The sequence below is a fragment of the Lonchura striata genome, chromosome 12, assembly GCF_046129695.1.
Source record: "Lonchura striata isolate bLonStr1 chromosome 12, bLonStr1.mat, whole genome shotgun sequence".
NCBI classification, from domain to species: domain Eukaryota; kingdom Metazoa; phylum Chordata; class Aves; order Passeriformes; family Estrildidae; genus Lonchura; species Lonchura striata.
In genome coordinates, this window is record NC_134614.1 from 5,554,540 (window position 1) to 5,573,091 (window position 18,552).

General features: G+C 43.1%; 1 long non-coding RNA gene across 1 annotated transcript; it reads left to right on the top strand.

Moving 5' to 3' along the window:
* The first annotated feature begins 1,391 nt into the window (after positions 1–1,391).
* LOC144246978 (uncharacterized) lies at positions 1,392–18,331 on the top strand. Its single transcript, XR_013340693.1, has 3 exons — positions 1,392–1,502; positions 4,048–4,106; positions 18,165–18,331. It is a non-coding gene; the product is annotated as an uncharacterized LOC144246978 (long non-coding RNA).
* Positions 18,332–18,552: the final 221 nt, after the last annotated feature.

Here is an 18,552-nt window from a genome sequence, read left to right on the forward strand (position 1 = left end):
CCCAACAGCAGCGCTGCAATTTGGGAGGTGCTCCAAGGGCTGGGGAGAGACAACAAAATGGGAAGCACAGCTGGGAGTGGGGGAAAGTCCATGTAGGGTCCCCAATTGTGTCCCTAGGTGTTTCTCCCAGCAGGGTTTCTCTTTTGGGTGGGAGCAGGGGCAGAGGAGCCAGAAAGGATTAGGAAAAGCCTCAGGAATGTTCCAGAATTTGGATGGAGAAAGGCAGTGGAGGCAGAGCTTTGTGCTGGTTTTCATGGGAAGAGGAGGAAGAAATCCATGAAGTTCCTTCTGCCCTCCCACTGGGGCTGAGCTTTTGCCAGCAAAGGGATGAAAATTATGGGATGCAGCAGCAGCCATCAGGGATTCCCCAGGTTCATTCCCAAATCTTGAGCTTGGCAGTTCTGGGATGGTCCTGGGGGCCCATCTCCAGGAGCCAAGTGATGACACAGCAATCTCAGCTTCCATCAAAAACTGATATTAAATTCCAACCATGCTAACTGCCATTTAAAAGGTGTGAAAGCAACTTCTTTAAAAATTGCATCCCCCACAAGTCCAGTAGTGTTTTTAAAATGATAAACATCAAATTTTTGAGGTGCACCTTTTGCACAATTTTGAAATTCAAATAGTGATGCTCTTTTGCTGGACCATCCCATCTGACACAACCTATTTTTTGTTGGTTGGTTTTTTTTTTATTTGTTTGTTTTTTTGTTTGTTTGTTTTGTTTTGTTTTTATTCTCTGTCTAAATTTTAATTTAAACAATAGAATAGAAATTACCAAATTTATTTATTTTATTTAGAAATAGAAATAGAATTATAGATTAGAAAAGAAAATAGAAAAGAAAATAGAATAGAAATAGAATTATATTAGAATTATAATGGAAATTACTGAATTTATTTATTCTTCTTAAAATAGAATTACTGAATTTTAAAAAGAGTTTCATGCTTGTAAGTATATCCATGATACTTTAAAAAAGGATGTTAAAGCTAAATATAAGTCAAAGCCCCTTTTATCTATTATGATCTCTTATGCAATGTGCTACAGAGTGGCTGCATAGAGTGCATTAATTTTTTTTTTTCTCACTTACACAATATCCAGATACAGAAATCAGAACTCTTGGTATTTCTAAGATACAGAACCTGAATTCAGATTCACACACAAGAAATAAAAAGAGGCAGCCAGGAGAGAGCAGATAGTGACTCAAGAGAACATTCCTTGAATATTAACCATAATTTTGAATAAAGTCTTTACAGTCTTCCAAAATTTTGTTTGTTGTTTCTCAGAGCAAATATTTACAGAAATAATAGAAGGATTTGCTGGGAACAGCACAAAATACTCCCAGCGTGGTGCTGCAGGAGCAGTAGGAACTTCCTCAAAGCATTTTTGTGTGCACCTCCAGCTGAAGGCAGAGTGTTTACTCTGCAAACAGCCTCTTGGAGGATTTCAGAGAAAATTTATCTTCTCAAGGCAATGCAGAAGGGATCCTCAGCTGAGCCTCCAACAAGTAAGAAATGTCTTTATTTGTGTGTTTTTCGAAAATGATCCTGGGCTAGACCAATGGATGTTCCAGGATGTCAATCAGAGATGTCTTGGAATACTCAAAAATGAAAAATGCAGAATCTCCATGCTGCTGACATGCATGGAAATGAACCCCATAGAGAGCAGAAAACAAAACTTAGAGAAGACTCCAGGGCCACAGGGAAGAGCAGGAATTCTGCAGGGCTGCTGATGCTGGGAAAACTTCCTGTGCAATTTTATGGGTGAATTATTGCATTTTGGGGCTGCAGGCTTTGGGGTCTTGCTGTGGCCAATAGGGATAGGCCTTAAATCTTCAACTGAAGGGAAGTCCAAGATCTAACACAAAAAAGGCCTCTTAAGTTTGAGAACACTTTTCTCTGGCAATAATTCCACTTTTAAAGCCATTTCATAATAATTTCACATAATTTCACATAATCACACTTTTACTTTTAATTTCACATAATTTCACATAATTCCACTTTTAAAGCCATTTCAAAGGCACTGCACTTATCAAATTTAGTTGTTTTTTTTGTTTGTTTGTTTGTTTGTTTGTTTTCTGTTTCCATTCCTACCTTCCCTACAAGCTATTCCAGTTAAATAAATGATCCCTTGCCAGCTTCTCATGTGTGCCCTAAATAAGTTTGGTCCTGCTGGTGTTGGAAACAATTAGGCTGGAAATTTTGCCTGCTTTTCTGGGAGGGTGGGAGCTGCTGGAGCCATCCTGCACAGGACATTGGGCAGAGCACAGGGCCCACTGCTTTAAGGATTTTAGTGCAAAGGCTGCAGAAAGCAGGAAAAATATGAAATATTTTAGAATATAGTTTACAACAAATAAATAAAAAATAATTATAATAAAATATTTACAATAAATGTACAAGAAATCTACAATACATTAATTTTTTAAAATAAAATATCCATTGATATGACATGAAAATCCTCTGCATCTCCTTCCAAGTGGCAAAGACTGTTGGGCCCACTGTGGTGATTTATTGATTTTTTTTTTAATTTATCTGATTTTTTTTTATCTTGAAGACAATGACTTCTGAGGGCTTGACAGTTTCTAACTCCATCAGAAGCTTCAGCTGCTGGTGCCATTATTCTGATTAGTTACCTTGAATTACGTGGCAGAAGATAATTATCATTCCAGATTTGCTGGATTTTCTTTCAGCCTCTCTGGCCCTGTGTTGGCCAAGCTGTCCTGACAAACTTCATCTTCTCTTTGATTTATGCTGATTGTAATTCATAAAAATAATACATTTTTATGAGAAATCATAATTCCTCCAGCTCCTTCCTTTCATTCAATTCCAGCTCAAAGGAGACAATTTAGTTTTTATCTGACAGTTTCATTCCTGTCTTAGCACCCAAATGATCCCAAGCTGGAGGAATTGGACAATTTGAAGCTGGCCTGTGGTTTTCGGATACAAAACCAAACTCCTGGGCTCAAAACTCCACGTTATGAAAAATCTGAGACCAGACCAATTTCATTTTTTCAGTTACAGCTCTCTCACCCTGCCCTTCTTTTAGGCTTGCACAGAAAATGTTCCTGCAAAAAATGTGATTTTTGTATTGGGGTTCCAAAGCACAAAATGTACAAATACTCTGATTTTGGGCTTTTTCTCCCCAACTTTCCATCTCAATGCATTGTTGGTCCTGAGAAAACTCAGTAACTTTTTCTTCTTCCCCTGCCTCACTTCACCTTTAGTAGCTGCAAACCTTATTAAAGACTAATAACTCACAACAAGGGGCTGTGGCCACAGACAATTCAGCAGCTATATTTTCCATGGATATTATGAATAAAATTAAAAGAAAAAAGACATTAGAAATCTCTTTCAGGTTGCAAAGTCAAGCACCAAACAAAGAGGAAGTGCTGGAATTAAACTTGCCTGCAAAACCTTAATTTGGCCCTTTTATGCACAAGTATTGTGATATAGATTTTAATTACATGAACACAGCCTATTTTTTCCACATCTAAATGCATAGATGTGCAAATTCTCAAGCAGTTGACTTGATTACAAGGATGCATAATATAAAAGTTCAATAGTCTATTGATATTTAGTCAGATTGCAGAAATTCCACATATTCATGGCAGCAGCTGACTATATTGGGAGACTATGCCAAGAGCTGAACAAATGAAATCAGATTACTGCAAATGACAATGAACAAATAGCCAGGAAAAAAAATAGCAGGGCCACAGGAAAAAAAAAAACAAAAAAACCACAGCATGGTGAAGAGTAGACAACTGAACTAGGTTCAGCTGAAACAAAGAAGGAATTCTAAAGCAGCCCACAAATAATATTTAGTTTTTCCTCTGGTCCCAGGAAAACAGAGGACTCAGCACAGCACCACTTGATATTGGCTAAGTCCAGAGACTAAACCATGAAAATGGGGTCAAAGCTGAGGTTTGAAATACACACAAAATATTCGAGCCGACATCTTGGCCTCTAGGTCTTCTTCTGGCTGCAGAAAAAAAATAGAAAAAGGTTAATTTGAAGGTTAGAACTAACCTTGTTCTGTTTTTTTTTTTTTCCCAGAGCCCAAAGCAAAGCTCATGGCCAAGATGTCACCTCGAATATCCTTTACTGTCTCAACTGTGAGTTTTATATTAACCTTTTCTCCTAAATTTGGCAGTCAGGATGCTCTGAAGGTTTTGCTGCAGTGTGAAGAAGCTTGGCTTGATCTTCTTTTAATCACTGGCAAGCAAGCTTAGAGCCTGGCAAATGCTGGTGGCAACGTTGCCACCCTTTTGCACCTCACAGAGAATAAACCAAGGCAGAGCTGGGCTGCAAACAGAAGCCAAGGAGGGAAAGGATTTATTATTCACAGATTTATTTCTCCTTTTGATATCTGAGGGAAATACTTGGAGATACAGGAACATTTTCAGGCTCTTTTCCCACATTGTTATGCTCAGTAATTAAGGCCTGGTCCTCAATCAGTTTGCTGGAGAAAAGTTCATGACCAGACCTCGACAGCTGGCCTGTAAATTCCATACATTGCATATATTCTACAGATATTCAGATAAGATTGAATATTCAATCCAATTTTCAGCGCAACCAGATTTTCCTTTAACACATCCCCTTTTTTCTTTTGGCCACTCTAATTCCTCAGCTGATTCCTCAGTCCCAGTCACGTCCCTTGCAATAAGCAGGGATACTCAGAGCTAATTGCAACTTAAAAGCTACAAATTGGTCTGATCAACAGGTTTACCCACAGGAGAATCTGGAGAGGTGTCCAGTATTTAATTTAAGGTTCTTTTTGTGTGGTAACTTTGGTAATGTGAGGGTATGGTGGTGCTTTTTTTTTTTCTCATTTCCACATTTCCCACCTCATTCACCCAGAACAGAGGATCCCACTGGAAAAGCCTGGGTCACTGAACCTTTTCCTAGGCTGTTGGATTAATTTATTTTTGATTTAGAGATGGGGTAGTTGAGACCCTGCTTTAAAAATTTTTATTTTATTGAAGGGTGAGATGATATAGATGTTATAATTTATGTTATTATTTATTAAACTCCAATATCTCTATAAAAAACTTAAACAACTATAAATCTCTATTAAAAAATCTCTATAAAACCCCTAAAACTGGCATGAAGCTTAGAAATTATCGTGTGGTACACCATAAATATTAGCATAAGAATACAAACTTTCAATAAACAACTAAGCTGATTTTATAGGAAACATATTCAGCAAAGTATTTTGTACTAAGCGATTCTTAGTATTATGAAATGTTGAAAAGGAAAAATAATAGAATAATAGTAGAGATGATTTTTTCTATAAATCCATTTCCCACATTAGGCTTTTCCAGGGTGTTTTACATCACATCCCAGTGGCTTCAGGATTGCTGGAGCCAGCAGTGATCACCTCTTGTGCCAGAGGTGAAAATAATAGAAAAAGGAAAATAATAGAAAATAGAAAATGGAAAGCAATATAAAATATAAAATAAATATAAAATAAAATATAAAATATAAAATATAAAATATAAAATATAAAATATAAAATATAAAATATACAAAATGCAGTGCAGCCTGCATGGGTGCATTGATGCTGGAGTGTCTGCCTGCCTCTTCTTGAAGCAAAACATGGATAGTCAGATTTTAGTTCAAATTACTGAACTGAGCCTTCTGCTAATTTTTCTGTTACATGAGAGGGTTAAGGAGAATTTCATGTTGCAGATCCTTCTCAGGGCTCACAGGCTGGCGTGTACAAATATAGTCCAGAGGGAGGAAAAGCTGCAGGGAAAAGCTGTCAAGAGCAGTGCCAGTGCCCTGTAGAGCAGAGCCAGGCACAGGGAATGCCCAGGGCACTGCTGGGCTCCATGTGCTGCAAGGGGATTTTATTTGGGGCAATTAAAGCCAGGAAGAAAAGGGAGGAAGTTCAGGAACAGCCAGCAAATCTTGCTACCTAACCATGTTCCTGTTTTGTACAGAAATATCTCCTGGCTGTGCTCACGTTTCTCTGGTTTGAAGTTTGAGGTTTTGGGAAGAGCAGCGCAAATCCAGGCACACCAAATGGATTCTTTCTTTGTAGGTGACAGAGGAGGAGCAGAAATCATCAATTTAGCTGTGCAGGAGAGGAGTCAGGCTGGTGACAGGACACAGGGCTGGATCTGCTCCATTAGCAGTCTGACAGCCTTACAGCCCTGGAAGGATCCTTATTTATTCCTTTCTGAAGCAAATGCAATGAAGACTTTGAGGCTGCAGGAGATGGGATGGCTGCAGGCTGCTCTAACAGAGCTTGGGGCTTGTTCCTGCCGTGTTCCCTGCAACTGAACCTTCCCTGCTCCCAGAGCTATGCAGAGCTCCACGCTCTGGCTCGGTCTGGAGCACTCCCTGTTCTCCTGGGATGGCTGCTGGCGGTCTCATCATAGATCCCTGGGAGCAAGCTGGGCATGGAGCTGTGCCACAGCCCCTGGCAGAGCCAGGCCAGCTCCCTGCAGCCCTGGCTCCAAAGAGAGAGCAGGGAGAGCACCAGCTGCTCCTGCTGCTCTCCTGCAAAAGCCAGGAACAGAGTCAGAAATCACTTTTCATTCATTCTTGGGTTGGTGGTGCCTGTGCTGTTCGGGAGGGGACTCTGTGCCCAGCAGTGCAGGGACTCAGGGTCCATGGATTGCCAGGCAGGGAATGATGCCTCAGGTTTTGGCTTTTATATTTTCACATTTTGTGCTGCTTTAGTGTGTGGGTCTGGGCTTTACATTATGGGATGTTGAGCTCTGCACAGAGCAGGGACACAAAACAATTCCTGCTCCAGCTGGGCACCAAGGACAAATGATCCAAACCTCAGCCCAGGAGCACAAACAGCGTGGGCTGGAGAGAGAAAAACCAGCAGGGTGGGACTGCCTGGGCTGAAGCTGGAATGGGACAATGAACTCCAAGTGTCAATGGAGCAGAACTGATCCCAGGGAGAGCCCCCGGGAGCGCTCGTGCATTTTGGGACCATTTTGGGTCATTTGGGTGCAGCCCTGGCTGGGCTCTGGTGCTGCCCAGGGTGGATCCATGGAGGAGATCCTTTAATAAATCCCTGCTTTATTCTTTGGCTCTGTCCAGCCTCTGCTCTAGGGCAGCCTTCTCAGGGCATCAGGAACAAAAAGTTCCTTATTCCATCAGGGAAAGCTCTGTCTCTGCAGAGGAAGAGATTGAAGTGCCTCTTCACTGGAGCAATGATTTCCAATCTCACTTCAAAGATCTGGAGTTTAAAGGATGAAGAAGAATATATCTCAAGTGCTCCCATGTGCTCTTTCTTGTAACCTATAACTCAAGTTTTCTGTCCTGCCCCTGGGTCCCTGACCACACCACAGGTACCCAAAGGCTGGCACACAATCATCTCTATATTGCAGCAGGAATTTTATTACTCTTCCAAGGCAAGACTTCCCAGAGCTTTCCTAACTAGCTGAGAATGACATTTTTATGGGATTAATAGTTGCAATGAAACGCAGCCCTGGCTCTAAAACTCAGTTAAGAGCACAGCATCAATGAGATGTGACAGAAGAAAAGATGAGATATTTAAAAGATGAAGAAAAGCTTTAACTTCAGCCTCCCAAAGCTCCATTAAACACTGAGAGCCATGTGGTACTCAGTCTCCTGTCCCACAAAACACCAACAAACCTGTTTGTCAGAGGTTTTTTACCACATCACCTCTGATCTCCATCCCAGTCCTATCCTTTGAGGGCCTCAAAGCCAGCATCAAGGGTTGCCTAGTGACAGCGCTGAGCCTGGTGGGATCATCCTGCTACTACTTTCTGCATCGATAGTTTGGTTCCCAAGGATGCTTTGGAACAAGAAAAGACACTAATAACTCTGTTTTCTTAATTAATGCTTTGGCTGGTGTGAAAGTCACTGTTTTCCAAAAAATCTAACTATTTGTCAGCTCTCTCTTTGGGAGCAGTACATGGCATTGGGTCCAGCAAAAGAACCACAGGTTTCAAACAAACATCTGGACATCCCTAAATCCACACAGAAGTCACTATTTGCCATGAATTACTGCTAGGTGTGACTTCTGAGGCTGCAGGAAAAAAGCATTTCAGGTTGAGGAGATGACTCCAATACCACCTCAACTCACTGAAGGTCTTGTTAATTAATTTTATTCCACTCTTGCAATCAATGTAAGACCCGGGAGCTGTTTATTATACAAATGGATTACTTTATATCCAGACCAAAGGCAAAGGCAGCAATGATTTGTTTCATTAAGAAAACACAGTAATACTCTTGGGCCAAGTGGTGAATTCCTGTTCCATCCTGCCCCAGCTTTAAGGCATCACCACCTCAAAGATACAAATAAAAATACTTCAATGATTAGGACAGGACTTTATTTCCCTTTGTTTCTGCTCATCTGAACAGAGAAGTCATAGCTGTTGCTACAATAAATATTTTTCTTCTATTCATATTAAAATGCAAAATTTGGACAAGAAAATCCTGGGGCTCTTAAATCCTATGGCCAGCACAGTAAGAATCAATGAGACAGAGAATTTATAAACCTGCAAATAAATCAGCAAGGTGTGAACTACATCCTAGAAATGAGTCTTAATTCGTCTTTGGGGAAAGTTTTAGGATATTCCTACTCCTTCATCTTTTGGTGGCTGCTCAGGTAAGAGGCAATTTCAGTCCAGGAGCTGAAGGATTCTTCTTCCTGAAGAAAAGCAAACAAGCAAAAAAACTGAAATTGGCTGGTGTGCAGCTCACACCAGGATTTTTAAGCCCCTGATTTGTGAAGCCTGTGTACCTGAGAGGCACGTGGACACAAGGACAGAGAGGGGCTGGGAGCTGGGATCTGAGGAGAGCGGCAGGGACAGGATGGCTCCTTCCAGCATGGTGGGACAGAGGCCAGTCCTGTTCTCAGTATTTGTGCTCCTTTCATGGGCAGTTCCTGGTGAACACCACACTCCTGACCCCAGACTAAAGCCAGACTAAAGGCTAAGCCGTGCCCAGATGCTCCTGCACAAGCTGGTGTCAGATCATTTCCAGGGTACTCCATACCAAAACCCCTCAAAGATCCAGCCTCGACTGGCTTTGCAGTAGCAGTGATGGAAGCATCCCAGGTTTGATGGGAAGCAGGATTCCACTAATTCCACATGGGAATGGATTCACTTCCACTGAAAATTGCTGGTTCTTGGCTACTTTTCTGCCCCTGTCCAGGTCAGGATTGAAGTGCTCGAGACAGTATTTGGTGTTCAGACTCAGATATTTTTTAGTTCTTATCAGTGTCACAATCTCACAAACCCTGAGTTTCTATAGCACTTCACTCAAACAAACTGAAAATTGAGCCCTATCTCCCTCTCTACAAGGCTTTTTAAGGATAAACTGTCCAATTAAGAAATGACCACTGGATTATTTTTACAATTTACCCAATCACCAACCACCCATGCCCGCAATGGGGACTTATTATCCAATTACACAAAACTACCCCAACCCATGGAGAAGAAGGAGAAGAAGGGGAAGAAGAAGGAGCAGCCTATTGTAAATGCAGGAGAACCCAATGGGAAGAAATTATGATGTCTGACTCAATTCAGAAGGCTGTATTATTTCTTTATTATAACTATGCTAAAATGCATTCATATACTATACAAAAGGAGGATACTAAAACTACATGCTACTTTCTCTGACTCTAACTCTCACACAACTTGCGACCCTCTGGAGAGCCCAGCCCCAGGTGGGTTGGATTGGCCATCAGGCTCAAACAATCCTCACCAGAATCCAACCAAGCACTCACCCCAGGTAAACAATTCTCCAAACACATTCCACATAGGAAAAACAAGGAGCAGAAATAGAAATTGTTTTCTCTTTCATTTCTCTCTCTGCACCTCTATGAAATATCCTGAGAGAGAGAGAAATGTGCTTGCCACAGCAGCCTCCACCCTAAAACCTCCATCTTGCTCTATATATTTAACTATATTCTAAAAACTCTAATTTTTCTACCCTGTGATATCACACACTTCTATTCAAACTCTGCCCCCACAATCCCAGTTCTGTCATTCCATTTTGGAATCTTTTTCCACAGGTTCAGGTCAATGCAGTGCTCTCTTGGGGGTCAGTGCCTGTCAGCACAGAAAGTCTGAAATTCCCAGCAGCCAGGGTTCCAACTGAAAATGACTGTCCATCCATGCCCTCAAACCCGAATTTCAGCCCTCAAGCTCTGCAGAGCTCTCCACACACAGATTTCTGCTGCCTCTCCTCAAATTAACTTTTCCTCTCTGCCTCTGCTGTGGCCACCAGGAAACTGCAATGGGACCTCAACTGGCTTTGGGGAAGGCTTCAACCTTCATCCCAAAGAAATCAGCTGGCACCATTCCCTCTATTTTCGTGGCAGAGGCAGCTCTCTTTAACAAGTGAATCCCAAACAGAACGAGCGCTTTGACAATTATCATTTTGAACAAATATTTCCAGCTCCACGCAAAACACCGTGGCACAAAAAAAAGCAAACTTTCAATAAACAGAAAATAGATGATTGTTTTCAAATGACAGCTTTCGTGCTGTTTATCCCAAAGGATCCTCAGAGCTTATGAAGTATGAAATAAATTTGCCACTGGTTAAAAATGTAAATTCTTTAAATACATAAAACCCTAATGAAAAGGCTTGTAACATTTCCCTTTTCCTGATTCCCACTTTTCTCTTTTTATCTTCCTAGAAGAAGACGTTGATTATAATTACAGTGGAAACTAAAATGTAGGCTTGATTTTGTGTTTAAAAAAAATTTGGGAAGCAAAAGGAGCTCTTGGTGTGATTGGGTGTGTGTGTGTGCTTCCACACATGCATGTGTGGCTGAATAGTGTCATGGCATTAAAAAATACATAAAAGCCCTGATAAATTCCATATTTAAATGCACATAATTTGTGGAGAGCACACAGAAGAGAGGTTCTGCTGATGGAGATGAGAGAGGAAAGCTGCTCTGAGCTTCCAGCCCCTCTTTAGTGCCTGAAGAATGCACAGGGATGCAGAAGGCAGAGGCTGATGCTGCTGGCCTTGGGCAGAGCGAGGATGGAGGGATCAGATCCCTTTGTTATGGAAGAGCTCAAGTTTTGCTCTGGAGTTTGCAACCCAGATTCTCCTCTGCTTCTTTATCTCTTAGTCAGAAGAGCACAGACACCAGAGCCCTCACAACACAGGGCTGTTTGTATTTTTTGTGAAAACCTTCGCAAACACTTTCTTCTTTTTTCCTAAAAAAATACTATTTCTACAATCAAATAAACAAACAAACAGTGGGGAAAAAGAAATGTACCATCACCTTTTAGTTATGACAGAGATAGAAGTACAAAAGGAGCTCTAATGTTCATGTGGGCTTGAATTCAGATTCAAATTGTGCTTTATATAAAATTTAGGCATTCTTCACATTTTATAATTTCTTCACGAAGGAACTTTGACTTACTGGGTTGTCTAAATTTGCTCTGAGCATGAAGCTCACGCTGCCTCTGGGACTAAATCAGGCAGCCCAAGTAAAGCCTCAGTCAGGTCTCACCCCAGGGTCGTGGCAGGGGAAACCAAAGTGCTTGAAAATGCAAACCCACAGTCACATTTCTGTGCTAGATAGGGCATTTTTCACAGCACTGTTCAGTGATATGAAATTCATTCCATTTTCCATTGCATTAATGACAAAGAAGTTGGGAAAATTTTAAAATAGTCTGAAGCAAACTAAAATATTAATTGGCCACTTCACATTTTTGTGTGTCCCTTTTTTATTAGGACTGGAGAGGCTGAAAAGTATTTTGTTTTTTTTCTAAGTGATTTATTTATGTGAAGAAGAAGAAGGAAAGGTTCTTCAGAGAAACAGATACTTCCAATCTCCTGCTAATACTATTTCACAGATTGAAAACAGTGGGAAGTTGTCATAGAAGACCTATTATAAAGATTATAGTAATTCTAGGGCTGTGATTTCCAAAGGCCTTGTTCCAGCTTTGACTACTTTGAGACCACAAAAGGATTCCAGACTTTCCCCTGGCTGGAACTTTTCAACACCTTCCTTCCATGTCAATTTTCTTCTGTCAAAATATGACTGCAGCTTTTCCCTCTGGGAGAAAAGTGATTTAATTCCTATAAATGCAGCACCTTTCATAGGTTGGCTCTTCCCTCCCTGGCCACATATTTTCAGAAACTTTTCAGTAATTCATGGTCTCAAGCCTTCTGTTTCCTTCTCTTATCCACCTGAGCTTTACCAAGCACAAAGCTGCCTGAGGGCACGAGGAGAAATGAGTGTCAAAACTTCCCAAATGCATTTCCTCAGGAACCCACGATGAAGCAAAATCAGCTCTCAGATATTTTCAGATTAACCCTTGGCTGGAGAATTTGGGAGGATGCGACTTTCCAGCCTTGCCTTGGAGCTCTGCTGTGGAATTTCTCAGGCTCCTTCTCTTCCCACATCTCATTGTTCCTGTGCCAGAAGAAAAGAACCAGAACTCTATTTTTGGAGTCGGTTGTTCCAGCTAAATGCATCCATCATCCTCTGAAGTTATTGTTCGTGGGCGAACCTTCTCTTTTCCTTCCAAACCCGGCTCAATTTTGCAAATACAAGCTGCAGTTGAGGCAGGGAGCAGCAGATCTGTTCAGAGAGGGGTCTGGGCAGGCTGGATCCAGGGGCTGAGCGCCTTTGTGAGGGTCCTGCCCTGGGGTCTGCTGAAGCCTGGGGGATGGGGAGCTGGGAGAGACCCTGGGGGTGCTGGGGACAGCGGCTGGACACGAGCCCAGGGGTGCCCAGGTGTGCCCACGGGTGCCCAGGTGTGCCCAGGGGTGCCCAGGTGTGCCCACGGGTGCCCAGCTGTGCCCAGGTGTGCCCACGGGTGCCCAGGTGTGCCCAGGGGTGCCCAGGGGTGCCCAGGGGTGCCCAGCTGTGCCCAGGTGGACACAAGGCCAGCGGTGGGCTGTGCCAGCCCTGGGCTGGCAGCAGGACCAGGGCAGGGATTGTCCCCTGTGCTGGCACTGCTGAGGCACCACCCCAACCCTGGGGCAGTGCTGGCCCCTCACAGGAAGGAGCTGGAGGGGCTGGAGGGGTCCAGGGCAGGGAACGGAGCTGGGAAGGGGCTGAGGGAGCTGGGAAGGGGCTGAGGGAGCTGGGAAGGGGCTGAGCCTGGAGAAAAGGAGCTCAGGGGGGACCTGGTGGCTCTGCAGCTCTCCCTGAAGAGATGCAGTAAAGTGGAAGGTGATCTCCTCTCAGGGAACAAGGGGCAGGACAAAAAATAGCCTCAACAGCACCAGGGGAGGTTGAGGTTGGATATCAGGAAACATTTCTTCACTGAAAGGATGGTCAGACATTGGAGGGGGCTGCCCAGGGCAGTGGTGGAAGCACCATCCCTGGAAATTTTCAAAAGGCACCTGGATGTGGCACTTGTGGCCATGGTTGCATGCTGGATTTATGACCAGGTTCAGCCCTCAGGTTTTCCCCACCTTTCCCCATCCACAAGCCCATTGCCCAGCACAGCCCTAGAGCTGCACACAGGATCCCTCACAGCTCCTAAATTACCTGATTTGCCCTTCCAGTTTTTGTTGTGGATTCACAGAAAAGAAGCAAAGGGAACTTTGCACCCTGCTGCTGCTGCTGCTTGGAAGTCTCTGCACGATGCATTTGTCCAAGTTATTTCTGTTAAAGGCAGCTATAAATAACCTGCATAATGCCTCAAGAGTTGTACAGAATTATTGGGAGTTTTGCCTGATTAGAACAAGTAAGAAGTAAAAATCTCTGAGGAAGAAGCTCAGGATTTTACACAGCAATAAAGAACAGAACGTGAAGGGCCATATTTGTGGGCTTAAAAATTGAGAATACACTCAAGTGTTTTGCTCAGCTGGAGATAATTTGGGAAAGAATATTGGTCCTTATTTAGCCAATACAGAAATGGCCACAAGATGCTTTATCTCTCATCATTTGTGAGCTTCATCTGAACTTTTAACTGCTATAACTTATTCAATGTTCTCACCAAAACCTTATTTATTCCCTGTGTTTGGGTTTCCCTTTTCATGCCCATGATCCAGAAGCAATTTCTCAGGAGCTGTCCAGAGAAAAAAGAAAAAGCAGTTTTAAGGTGGAGAATTGGCCTTGGGCATTGCCAGGGATCCAGGGGCAGCCACAGCTTCCCTGGGCACCTGTGCCAGGGCCTGCCCAACCTCACAGGGAAGAGTTTTTTCCTAATATTTAATCTAAACCCACTCTCTGTCAGTTTGAAGCCATTTCCCCTTATCTTGTCACTACAGGCCCTTGTAAATATTATAAAAATGCACGAAGGCTGTTTTTCCTGGAGCCATCATTTTGCCCAAGTTGGTTGTCTCCATCCTTCCCAAAGCATTTTTGTGGATTCATTGAAAGATGTGTTTGTCCATCTCCTCACTCTCAGGTGAGATTTATTTCTCAGGTGAGAAATCCAAGTTGCAGGTGGTACAAGAATGCTCATGTGGCTCTTAGGCTACCACATTCATTGCTGGCTTATTTGATAAACATAAATTTAGGGCTGGACTCATGTCTGAAAACCTCTTGGAGTTTCTTTTTCCAAGCACAGAGTTAAAGCTCCTCACACTCCTCCTTTATCACCTGAGTGGTGTTGCAGAGTGATTTCAGTCTGTGATAACAGGATCAGATGAATCCCACTCCTTTTCACAAAACCTCAGCCTTTAATTCTCTTTTGCTGCAAAGTCAGTGCAACAGGAGAAGCTTTTATCACCTGGGCAGTGAGCTGCTCTTCTGCTTGGAATCTAAATTATACTGGATTTTGGGAAGGTGGCTACCTACTGGAATAGTTTCCAAAGAGATCTTTGCATTCCTGCCAGAAACCCAGGAATTTTCCTCAGCTGAAAAGCTGCCTGCTAAAACCCAGGCTTCCATTACCTCCTGTGAATGGGGATGCTTGGGAAGGGCTGACCTGGTGCCCTCTGGGACACTGAACTGAAGCTGTGCCTTCGGTGGATATTTGATGAGATTATCAAGCAGCCAGGTGTCCTGCAGAGACACAGATTTCAGCTCAGGCACCGATGCGGGAAGATGCCACATTATCATGGATAACGTGGTGGTTTTAATATGGCCAAAAATGTTACAATTTAATTTTTGTAATTACATACATTAATATGGCCAAAAATGTTCACCTAAGCCAGCCAAGAGAATCAGCAACTTGAAAGATTATGATCTCTAGATTCACTCAGTTTTCTGAGGTGACAATTGCTCAACTATGGCCCAGTGAACATTTTTCTGTATAAATTTGAAGATTTTATTCACCCATCAACACCAAAAGTGAGAATTCTCTTGTTTTATCTGACTCCGGGCAGAGCTCAGGAGCAGAGGGACAAGTGAGCACCAAGTTCACCTTCCCAGCCTTCAGAATTGCCCAGGAAATGCCTAGAGAGTGATGCCTTAGGTTTTGGCTTTTATATTTTCACATTCTGAGCTGCTTTAATGTGTGGGGCTGGGCTTCACATGAGGGGACGTTGAGCTCTGCACAGAGCAGGGACACAAAACAATTCCTGCTCCAGCTGGGCACCAAGGACAAATGATCTAAACCTCAGCCCAGGAGCACAAACAGCGTGGGCTGGAGAGAGAAAAACCAGCAGGGTGGGACTGCCTGGGCTGGAGCTGGAATGGGACAATGAACTCCAGGTGCCAATGGAGCAAAACTGACCCCAGGGAGAGCCCCCGGGAGCGCTCGTGCATTTTGGGACCATTTTGGGTCATTTGGGTGCAGCCCTGGCTGGGCTCTGGTGCTGCCCAGGGTGGATCCGTGGAGGAGATCCTTTAATAAATCCCTGCTTTATTCTTTAGGTTTGTCCAGCCTCTGCTCTAGGGCAGCCTTCCCAAGGCATCAAGAGAACAAACTCCACAAGCACCAGCATCCCCTGAACCCAAAATCTGGAATATTGAGGAATGTATTGTTGCCCTGATTCTTAAGATTTTCTAAAGTCTTCTGAGTTTCCATTCTTGTAGAGAACATTCTCACACAACTTTCTGTAAACAATCTGTTGTTTTGCATTCCTCCAAAGAGGTGAAGAAACTTGGTGTCCTAGTAGTTTGTCCAATGTCATTGGAGAGGTGGCACCTTCACCCTCCAATCCACTGGCACCTTTGGAAAAGTATAAATGCTGGAGTCAGAAAATAAACTTCCTCTTTTTCACCTTGCAATGGCAGCAGCTCACGTTGTGCTTCCACGTGTTGTGTAGTGAAAATATATAAAGTATTTCCAGAGAAGAGGGGTTTGACTTCCTCACTATGGAAGCCTCCAGAAAGGCTGCCCAAGGACACAGCCACACAATCCCAGTGCTCCCAGTCCCTCGGCAGCTCAGCATCTGTTACCAAGCACTGGGGAAGCAATTTGGGAGCAGGCAGCACCCTCAGCACTCTCTCCGTGCAAACCTGTCCCAGCCCCAGCCACTCAGTGCAAATAATCCTCTCCACAAAGGCCCGGCGTTGATGTAAGAAGATTATACATTTCCAGAAATAAAACTGCTTCAAACTCCTCTAATCTATAGTCAGGGGATGTTCAGTGTATAATTTTCCTCACAACCACTGGATACCTAATGGAGCAACTGATCAGGCCAGAGCTGTTTCTAGGTGAGAGACACAGTTTTGGGGAAAACTTTTTAGTGAATTCATCTCTTGGTCAGCAGTTGTTGTTCTTGCTGCCACAGCTCAGACCTGGCTGCAGGAGGGCTTTGTCCTGTTTGAGAAACTCCCAATGATCTCAAAAGTTATTCCTAAACACACATTGTGTGGATCTCCATGTTAGATACTGATGGGTTTAATTCAAGAATTGGCTCACTTTGCATCAGTCTTTGGAGATATTCAATTTACTGTGGGAAATAGCTGGTTTGTGGTGGGCAGAGGCCACAGGTTTTTGATGGGGAGCTACTGGAATATTTACTATGAGAAGGGAAGAACCCCCTCAAGTATTGCCAGTTAAAACTTCATATAACAGCTGGAATTTAGGCACCAACACAAATTAAATGATATTAAAGATCTGATGGCACTCTTGTCAATACACTGGCTCAGACAAGTAAAAAACAAAAAAATTTGGGTCATTAGACGAGTGACCTTTCACTGCTCAAACACCTTTTTACCTGAGAAAAATTAACATATCTTCTGAAAGGAGACTGGCTAATCATATTTTTCTATCTCTTTACTAGGAATTTACTATTTTTCACTATTGGTTGCCAATTTTCAATGGTTGGGTGTGCTCAGACATGCAGACATTTAACCACGTCAGCACTCAGGCAGTGAGAAGAGCCTAAAGGAACAATTTCCAGCAGGAAAAATTCAAATTACAGAGTGGTAGGGGCTTCAGACAGCAAGCAGAAATCAACTGAGCATCTCAATTTTACCACCATGCACAGTCAACCAAAGTTTTGGAGGCTTTCACTTAAGAAGTGTTAGAAAAGGACAAGAGATGGCTCCAATCTGCTGCCCCCTCTCAAGAGAAGCTGCTGTAATTTCAAGTGTTCAACAGGATTCCAACAACACCAAGAGCTTTCCCCAAATCAATATTTGTGCTCGGCAAGAGCTCCCTGTGCTGCCTGCTGCTGCCAGCCTCTCACTGATAAGAGCTGCAGGAAATCTTTATCCAAACCCACAGAGAGCTGCACACCTGTAATGCAGAAATGAAAACATCAGGCAGGCAAGGCCTAACCTTGCCTGGCTTTGAGTTTAGGCTGAAAACCCCTCTCATTTACTGAGACAGCACAATTCAATGTGAGCAAACCAAAACCAACCCAAACCTTCCACCTTTGCCTAAGCTTTGAGTGATATTCAGAAAGATTTTTAAAGGATGATGTGTTTTTGCATAGGTGTACACATCAAGGAGCTAAAAATAGGGTATCTCTGCTCCTAATGCTAGTAATTTTCTGCCTTTAACAGGAAATGGGACATCCCAACACAACAGAGCTGTCCTGGAGTGGGCTGGAACTAACTCAGAAGTGTTCCAGAATTTTTCTCTTTGTGAGGGTGCTGTAACACCAGATTGCCTAGAGGTTGCAGAGGTTTTATTCACTGGGAACATCCCATAGCAGCCTGGATGAGCTCTGAAAGCTGTCCCTGCCCATGGCAGAAATGACCTTTACAGCCCCCAGGATTCCTTGTGCACAACAAGCTCTGGGGCTGTGCATCTGCCCAGACTTCTGACATTATAATGCAATTTTAATTATGAAAAAATCTCAGTTTGCATGAGTTTAAATAGGCACAAGAATTCAAAAATTTTTGATTTTTGCAGGTGGAGCTGCACGTTTTTCATTCAACCACATGAGGAGATGTGCATCCAGGAGAGCTCTTACAAATCCTCCACAATCCACTGCAGATACAAAATTAAACTTATCCCAGAAGCACCACCTCCCCACTTTAAGAGATCTGCTGAATTAGGCAGGAATATTCCCATGAAATCTCTTAAACAGATTTTCCTGAAGACACCAGAAAGCCTTTTCCAGACCACTCCCCCTGGAAATTTCCTTTTTGGATGTGTTCCTCTGGATTTCTGGGGGCTTATGGAAGTCCCAGGTGCAGCAGAACAGGTGGTGCCTGCAGAGCCACCAAATTCATCCCTGGGAGCACCAAGGAGGCTCACCTGGCTGGGAGCCTCACCCCAATGCTGGTTTTGTTTGGGA